Source organism: Ceratotherium simum, chromosome 14 (genome assembly GCF_057802395.1).
Source record: "Ceratotherium simum simum isolate JZ-2026a chromosome 14, ASM5780239v1, whole genome shotgun sequence".
Classification (NCBI taxonomy): Eukaryota; Metazoa; Chordata; class Mammalia; order Perissodactyla; family Rhinocerotidae; genus Ceratotherium; species Ceratotherium simum.
The window spans coordinates 31,611,210-31,619,514 of NC_141913.1; the positions used below are offsets into that span (position 1 = coordinate 31,611,210).

Here is an 8,305-nt window from a genome sequence, read left to right on the forward strand (position 1 = left end):
AGGACAGCTCCTCCCTGTGAGGACCAGCCCACTTCCTCATGGATGGTCCAAACGCATCATTTCTGGTTACCAGGTGGGAAGAGAAAACAGATAACACTGCTCCTAATTATATGTAGGAATTAAGTGGGTTATTAAAAATAATTTTAAAAGGAAAGTCCATTCTCCCAGGAGACTTGAGAGGGGGACAAAGCACAAGAGTGGACAAAGACAGGAGAAGAGAGGGAAGGATTTACTCCCTTCTTTAAGCTACCCCTCTTTACACCTTTAACTGACCCTTTCTCACACTAGCTCTCTGAATAATGCTAGTCCTCAAACAAGGAATTTAATCACCTCCGAATCTCAGCCACACCCCAGAGGCACAGGAATGCATCCTGTCACAGATACAGGCTGCTGCTTGCCTGATATGAAATAACAGATCACTGATGGGGTTTGATATGAAAATAATGTGAAGGAGACTCTTGGCTGGCAAAGCAGTGATTCCAGGGCAGCAGTGTTTGGGGGAGGACCGGGTTTCATGCCACTTGAAAGCAAAGCAGGCCTCTGTCCCTTACAATAATTGATTTCAGTCACAATACTTAATTTATTTTGAATTTTAAATTGTAGGAAAGGAGCACATGAGATTTTTATGTTATCAAAGAGAGGCATAGTCTTACAAAGAGTGAGAAACCACACACAGACCCTGCAACAGAGCCTGGTATCTTTCTATTCAAGATTTTTAAATAGACATCAGTGGCTCCCCATACAAAACACACACACACACACTGCACAATAATGCCATTTATTCAGGTAGTGGTTGCTGGGACGTATAATGCTAGGACGAATTACTCCATCTTCCTTTAATTCTATATTGGGTAACTGCTGTCCTATATCCTATGAACTTAGGATAAAACAGAGTGTTTATTCATCGGCACTGAGAGGAATTAAACAGGGCAGGCAGAGCTAGTAAGGAGTTACAAAGTTTCATTCAAGGTCAGCTTTGCCTATTAGTAGTAGAGCTGGAAATAAGAGCCAGGACTCCCCTTCTTTTTCCTGTCCTGTGCCCATTGGACCAAACTACTCTCAATCAATAGGCAGCCAGTTATGACGGATTCACATTCCACCCAGTGTCAATAAAAACAAAAATCAAGTTTTAATCAAAACACATAACCAAGATCTACATTTCTCTTGGCCACAATAAATCTTCCCCAAAGGAAGCGGGCTAAAATTCTTTACATTTAAAAAATGAGCTCCGCTGGGACTCCAAATTCCAGTTCGATTTTTGAGCCGAGGCATTTTTTTTCTTTATCATGCACTTGGTGCTATAGTGTGATAAGGGCCCCATGCAGACCATAAAACTAATTTATCATCTGTAAGGTGTACAAAGAAAATGGTAGCTGCCTACTTGTCTGCTTGACATATGAGGTCATTTTTGCCGCTAGCTTTCTAATACTGAGCAATTTTATCAGCTATTTATATACATTAATTGTGGGTACCCATATGCTCAATGTTGTATTTAATAATGCATTGCATTGAATATGCATTCCTTAAGTTTTAGCATGCAGCAAGCATCTTGCATTTAACTATTTGGTTTGCCTATTAAAGCCCATTATTCAGCTATGCCATGTTACTTTCTCTTTCAACTGAATTTATGTTTCTTTAAATCTGGCTCACCCTACTGAAACCCATTGAACTGGACAAGGCCACCTCACATGTCCCGAGGGCTCCAAGCAAAAACAAGCAGAAGAAGTGCCATGGTCCACTTAATAATACTCAAGCAAAAGGATTATTGGATGAATCCCTTTCCCCAAAGAACAGCAGCACATTCACGCTTCGCAGTGTAAATATAAATACAGTTCTCAGGCAACAGAGACACGGGATGCTAGATAAAGTGTGAAAAATACCACGGCAAATGGCTACGCCAGAGTGATTTTTTAACTAGCAGAGGGAATCAGTTCAAACATTCAAAGCAATCCCAACCCCCTACTCTCCACACCCTCCTCAGTTTCATCCCCCAGAAAAGAAAACAAAGCCAGGTTAGCTGGATCCTCGATTGACTGATCACTTTAGCCATCTCTCCATGTTAGAAAAACACACTGCCTGATAAGGAGAAAAGAAGCCCAGACCATCACCCACCATAGGAGATGTCTCCCCACAAGCTCACATGTCACAAGTGTTAACACTTGCATCATAAAATTAACTGCTGTAGGGCAAGAACTTAAATGGCCCTGATCAAAGGCAAACAATTTCTATGGGTATAATAATCCTTAAAGTATTATCCCTTGAATGCCTTGGCTCAGGATAAATTTTCAGACGAGCTTTTGTTACCCAGAAGAACAAAGGAAAGGTATAGTTTTGATCCCAGAAAAAAAAAAAAATATCAAGGAAGCCAGGCCCAAGTAAAACACAGCAGATGGGGGACCAGTATAGGCAAAGCCAGTCTAATGGTCCAGGCGGTGAGATGGGCAGGTGACCAAAGAGAAAGGGAGGTGCCGAGCTGGTAATCTGGGCAGGAGGACAGTCACGTTCCTTTTCTTGCCCGAGTCTGTGATCTATGAGGTTTGGGTTACATAATCCATCATTTAAATGTGTTCAGAAGTCCTGCTACAACTGGACAACTTGAAACCACACAGCAAAGTAATGATAATGTGGTTCCTCCCAAATCCTTAACTCTAGTTCAAGGTATGTGTCCTGACTCTTTGCCTGATACAGTTGCTGCCTATCCAAATAAAAGAATCCACATATGAATGCTGAAATTCCCTTGGTTTTTCTGTAGAACTCTACACCTATAGCTTTCATGCAGGGTAAGCGAGATATAAAGAGCAGGCTGTGATGAACACCCCTACGTATCTTTTCAGTTATCAAGCCCCCAAGCAGGGCTATCTAAGTTTGCTCAGCCTTACCAGACATTCCAATGCTAAATCTTTTTATTTAACTTGATATTAGTTAAAGCCCCTTTGGCTAGGCTGTGTGACGTTGGTCAAAGGGGCCTGGGTCAAAAGACAATCTGTGTCATTGCACCTGACTCTTTCAATGTCCCCTCATCCCGTCTCTGAGTTCTTGTACCGCACAGCCCTCTACATTAAATCTTTCTTTCTCTTTAAGGGAACAGCTTAGGGCCATTAGTCCCAGGTCTGCCCAGTCATTTGTCCCCCTATCCCCAAGAAGCACTTATTCTCTCTCCTTACAAAATATCCCTTAAAATTCAGTTACACGTGGATTCACACTAAGAACACAGATGAAGTTCCCCTCAGTCAATATTCTCTAGTGTTATTACAGTGTTCTGTTAGGAAATCATCTCTTCAATCAGTCTGAAATGGCTCCAGGCTAAGAAAGGCTGAGTAACTTGCCCACACATTCATGTGTAGTTTGGGACTTCTAGCCTAGCTGCCTACCTACTACGTTAAAACTTTTGCCAAATTTATCACGAGCAAAAAGAATGTTTGATGTCATAGGAGTTTAATTAATGCATTTAAAATTAATGTTAGGCAATTCTACAATTTTTGGTCAAGATACATATCCAGCAGGTAAATACTCCAGAAAGAAAATTCCTCAATAACTTCAGGAGTTCTGTCTGGTAACTCTAAAAAAAATAAAATTAAATTAAAAATAAGGAAATGTTTCCTTAAGCTTAACCTAAACTCTCTTTTGCCCCAATTTATGCCTCTTTAGCTTTGGTATTTTTATGCGCTTTTATGATTTTACACCTCTGCTTCATTTTTCATACATTTTTAAACTATGAGATGCCAGATTTGGTAATTAGGTTCATGAAATCAAGGTCAAGAAAATGCATTAGATCACTCAGCATCAACTACTAAGTAGAAGAGAAAGGATTCCAGATTGTGGTCAGAGGAACCCAAGAAGGAGACTGGGAAGGAGCAGCTCAAGACATAGAAAGAAGTCAGAGGAGGGATTTCCAAGAGCCAAAGGAAGAGTATCCTAAGACTGGAGAAGAGGTTAATGGTCTCAAATACTATTGATAAGGCAGGCAAGGTAAGAGTCCCCTAAGTTTAGGAACAGAAAGATCTTCAACGAGCTTGACAAGATTAGCTGCAGTGAGTAGTGGAGGTGACGGCCAGGTGACAATAGGTTGAGAAGGGGTAAATGGGGAGATAGATATGGTGAGAGAGGAGAAAAACTGTTTCAAGATGTTGGTCGTAGTGAGCAAAAGAGACATTGGAAACTGGGAGAAGGTTTTTTAAAAGATGAGGGAGAATATGGAATCTCAAGAAACCCTAAGTGTCTAAAATAATCTTGAAAAAGAAGAACAAATTTGCAAGTCTCTCAGTTCCTGATTTCAAAACTTACTACAAAGGTATAGTAATCAAAACAGTGTGGTACTGCCATAAAGACAGACACGTAGACCAATGGAACAGAGTAGAGAACCCAGAATTAAACTTGTGCATATATGGTCAAATAATTTTTGACAAGGTTGCCAAGACCATTCAACGGGGAAATGACAATCTTTTCAATAAATAGTGCTCGGAAAACTGGGTATCCATATGCAAAGCAATGAAATTGAACCCTTACCTTAGACTACGTAAAAAAATTAGCTCAAAATAGATCAAAGACATAAAGGTAAGAGGTAAAATTATAAAACTCAGAAGAAAATGGGAAAATCTTCATGACATTGGATCTGGCAATGATTTCTTGGACAGGATGCCAAAAACACAGACAACAAAAGAAAAAATAGATAAATTGACCATCATCAAAATTTAAAAGTTCTATGCATCAAAAAATGCTACCAACAGAGTGAAACAGCAACCCAGAATATGGGAGAAAATATTTGCAAATCAAATATCTGATAAGAGATTTATATCCAGAATATATAAAGAACTCCTACAACTCAACAACAATAAAAATAAATAACTGAAAAATAAATAACCCTTAAAAATGGGCAAAGGATTTGAATAGTTATTTTTCCAAATAACTATATGGAAAATAATATTTTTCCAAAGTTATACAAATGGAAGCACACAAAAAGATCCTCAGCATCATGAATCATTAGAGAATTGCAAATCAAAATCACAATGAGATACCACTTCATACCCATTAGGATGGGTATTATTAAAAAACGAATCAAAAAAACATAAAAAATAATAAGTGTGGGCGAGAATGTGGAGTAATTGAAACCCTTGTGCACTGCTGGTAGGAATGTAAAATGATGCAGCCTCTGTACAAAACAGTATGGCAGCTCCTCAAAAAATTAAGTATAGATTTGCCAGATAATCCAGCAATTCCACTCCTGGGGATACCCAAAAGAACTGAAAGCACAGACTCAAAGAGACATTTGTACACCCAAGTCCATTACAGTGTTATTCACAATAGCCAAAAGGTGGAAGCAACCCAAGTATCCATTAACAGATGGATGGGTAAACAAAATGTGGTGTATTCATACCAAGGAATTATTCAGTCTTGAAAAGGAAGAAAATCTGACACATGCTTTAACATGGATGAACCTGAAGACATTGTGGTAGGTGAAATAAGCCAAACAAAAGAACAAATGCTGTATGATTCCACTTATATGAGGTACCTAGAGTAGTCAAATTCACAGAGACAGAAAGTAGAATGGTAGTTGCCAGGCAATGGGGGGAGAATGAAATGGAGAGCTAGTGTCTAATGAATACAGAGTTTCAATTTGGAAAGATGAAAAATTTCTGGAGACGGATGGTGGTGATGGTTACATTACATTGTGAATGTACTTAATACAACGGGACTGTACATTTATAAATGGTTAAAATGGTAAATTTTGTGTTATGTTTATTTTACCACAACAAAAAATATATAAAGGAGATTATCTAGGAAGGAAACTCACAGACCCTAGCTATGAATCAATTCTTGTGTCTCAATAGGAAGTGTGAAGATAAAAACAATAATCATTTATCATGTGAATATTTTATCACTTCCTTGTGATTAGCAGATACTATAAATCCCATTTTTCAGATAAAAATACTAAATGACAGAGAGGCTAAGTAATGTGTCCGGGGGTTTCTGTAGTTTGCAATTCCTATGCCAGCATCCTTCTCAGGAAACCTATAGCACCGCTGCCAAGGATGCTATGCACACACACTGCTTCACTCATGTGTCTTACCAGGAAACATTCCTCAGTAGCCTGATCCCTTCTCTGATCCAAATTCCCATTCCTTCCTCTCTTCCTCACTTCCTACTGAGCAGATCCACTCAGATGTGTAATCCCTTATCTAATGGTTTGCCTTTGCCCCATCTCTCTCCTTAGATTTAATTCAAGAACTGTGCCTTCAGGGCTGTTTTATATGATTATAGTATCTATGGGCTGAGGAGAATTGTTGCTCAATGAATGTTTATGATTCAGTTGGCTCTGATCCATGATGCCCTTAGCCAATGTGCTCCCGGAAGGGATGGAGAAATAGACGTGCACTTGCCTCAGAAATACCACCCCATTCTCCAGCTTGTCATTACAATCCATCCGGTGCCATGCAGAGCCATAGTGGAGCCTGAGGTAAAAGGAAAACTCAGTAATATGGACCCTGTCTTATTTTAAAATTTTGATACTTTGTTCATCATGGATTTTTACATTGATTTTGATTTTTATAATATTGCATTAAAATATTATTTATCTTGATTACTGAGTTTTTTTGGTGCTTCCTTAAATGTGTCTGAGGCAAATGCCCCTCATTCGCCTCACCCTAGTCCTGACCTCAAATCCAATCCTCTTCATGGCCAAAAAAAAAAAAGAAAAGAGGGTTTTGTAGCTGAGCAGTTAAAGTTCCGCGCGCTCCACTTCGGCGGCCCAGATTCGCCGGTTTGGATCCCAGGCGCAGACCTACTCCACTCATCAGCCATGCTGTGGTGGTGTACCACATAGAAAGTAGAGGAAGATTGGCACAGATGTTAGCTCAGGGCGAATCTTCCTCAGGAAAAAAAAAAAAAAGGAAGGAAAACAATCTTCCCTGAATCAGCTACTAAAGCAAAGTAGTGAAGTCAGGCGCCAGTCAAGTGTTCTGGGGGTAAAAGACGTGAGAAGGATCAGCTATAACCCTAAGCAGGAAAGAGCCTGGCGTAAACGTCTTTCATGTACATTTTTGACAAGATCATTTCAACCTAAAATCAAAAGCTTATATTTAAACACCATAAATTGCATATCTATGAAAAATGAAGTCCCTACAGGCTAACTTTTTGCATTTTTGTTCTCTTTAAAGAAGGTATTAGAGCAATTTGGACTGTCTTCTTAAAAGATTTTTATTGGCGGAGTCAAGATGGCGGCGTAGGCAGACTCTGAACTCACCTCCTCCCGTGGACACAGCCAATTTACAACTACTCGTGGAAAAATTACCCCTGAGACAGAACTGAAAACTGGATGAGAGGAACTCCTGCAACAATGGACAATCCTAACTGGGGTGGAGGAGGCAGAGACTCCCTTCCGGAGAGGAAAAACGCCGCCTTCACAAGCCGCCAGCGTCACGGCCGCCGGGAGCAGCTCACAGGTACGCAGCCTCCCTGGAGGCGCGGGGCCCTGAGCCGGGGAGCGCCCCCGCTGTGGGCATTTTGTGGACCCAGCACAATCGACACCAGCGGCATAATATCTGACTTTGCCTGCTACTAAAGCATTGGGGAGCACCCCCAAAAAACCCGGTTCACAAAGAAACTAAAACTGGCTCTTAAAGGGCCCGCGCACAAACTCACCCGTTCCAGAAAGCATCCTAAAATCACCAGAAAGAAAGGTGCACACTGCTTTGGTGATAAGAGACTCACCTAATAGGCCCTGAGTGCATCTCGGTGAGGGGTGAGACCTCTCCAGGGACTGGGACATTGGCAGCGGCCATTGTTGTGGCCTGGTGTGAGCGTGCTGACACAGACGCCATTGGAGTTTTCCCTGAGACCTGCTAGCCCAGGGTCTGCTCCACCCGCTAGAGCACCGATTTAATCCAGCTCAGCCAAGGCAGGCAGCCCACCCTAGAGACTGGCCCCACCTAACAACAAGCCCTCAGGCAACGTGTGGGCCTGCATAGATTGGTGACTGGATTTTCTGCAGCCTGGCAACTGAGCTGACTTGAGCGGGGCAGGGTGTGCACAAGGAGCGGGTGGAGAGTGTGGGGTGGTGGTGGAGTGTGTGGGGCTCCCGCCGTGGAGAGACTGGGTCCTCTTGGGGAGGTCGGGGCACTCACACGGGGCAGGACTGTGTTGACTGTGTGTGTGGACCTCTGGGCGGCAGGGCTTGTCAGCTGCAGAAGACTTGTGCTTCTCAAAGACCCACATAGGAGGTTTGCCCCACCTTCCAAAGCCTGAAACAATTGGGTGCTCCTGTGCCTGAGGCCAACCCCACCCAGCTGCAATCCTCAGAGAGCTGACA

At 41.8% G+C, this 8,305-nt stretch overlaps 1 long non-coding RNA gene across 4 annotated transcripts in view; it reads right to left on the reverse strand.

The window, feature by feature from the left end:
* The window catches only part of LOC147915294 (uncharacterized), a 50,384-nt gene extending 42,503 nt beyond the window's left edge, over nt 1-7,881 (reverse strand). For all 4 annotated transcript variants that reach the window (XR_015554315.1, XR_015554313.1, XR_015554314.1 and 1 more), the window contains exon 1: nt 7,708-7,881. This is a non-coding gene — a long non-coding RNA (uncharacterized LOC147915294). The remainder of the gene's footprint in view (nt 1-7,707) is intronic.
* Between the last annotated feature and the right edge of the window lie 424 nt (nt 7,882-8,305).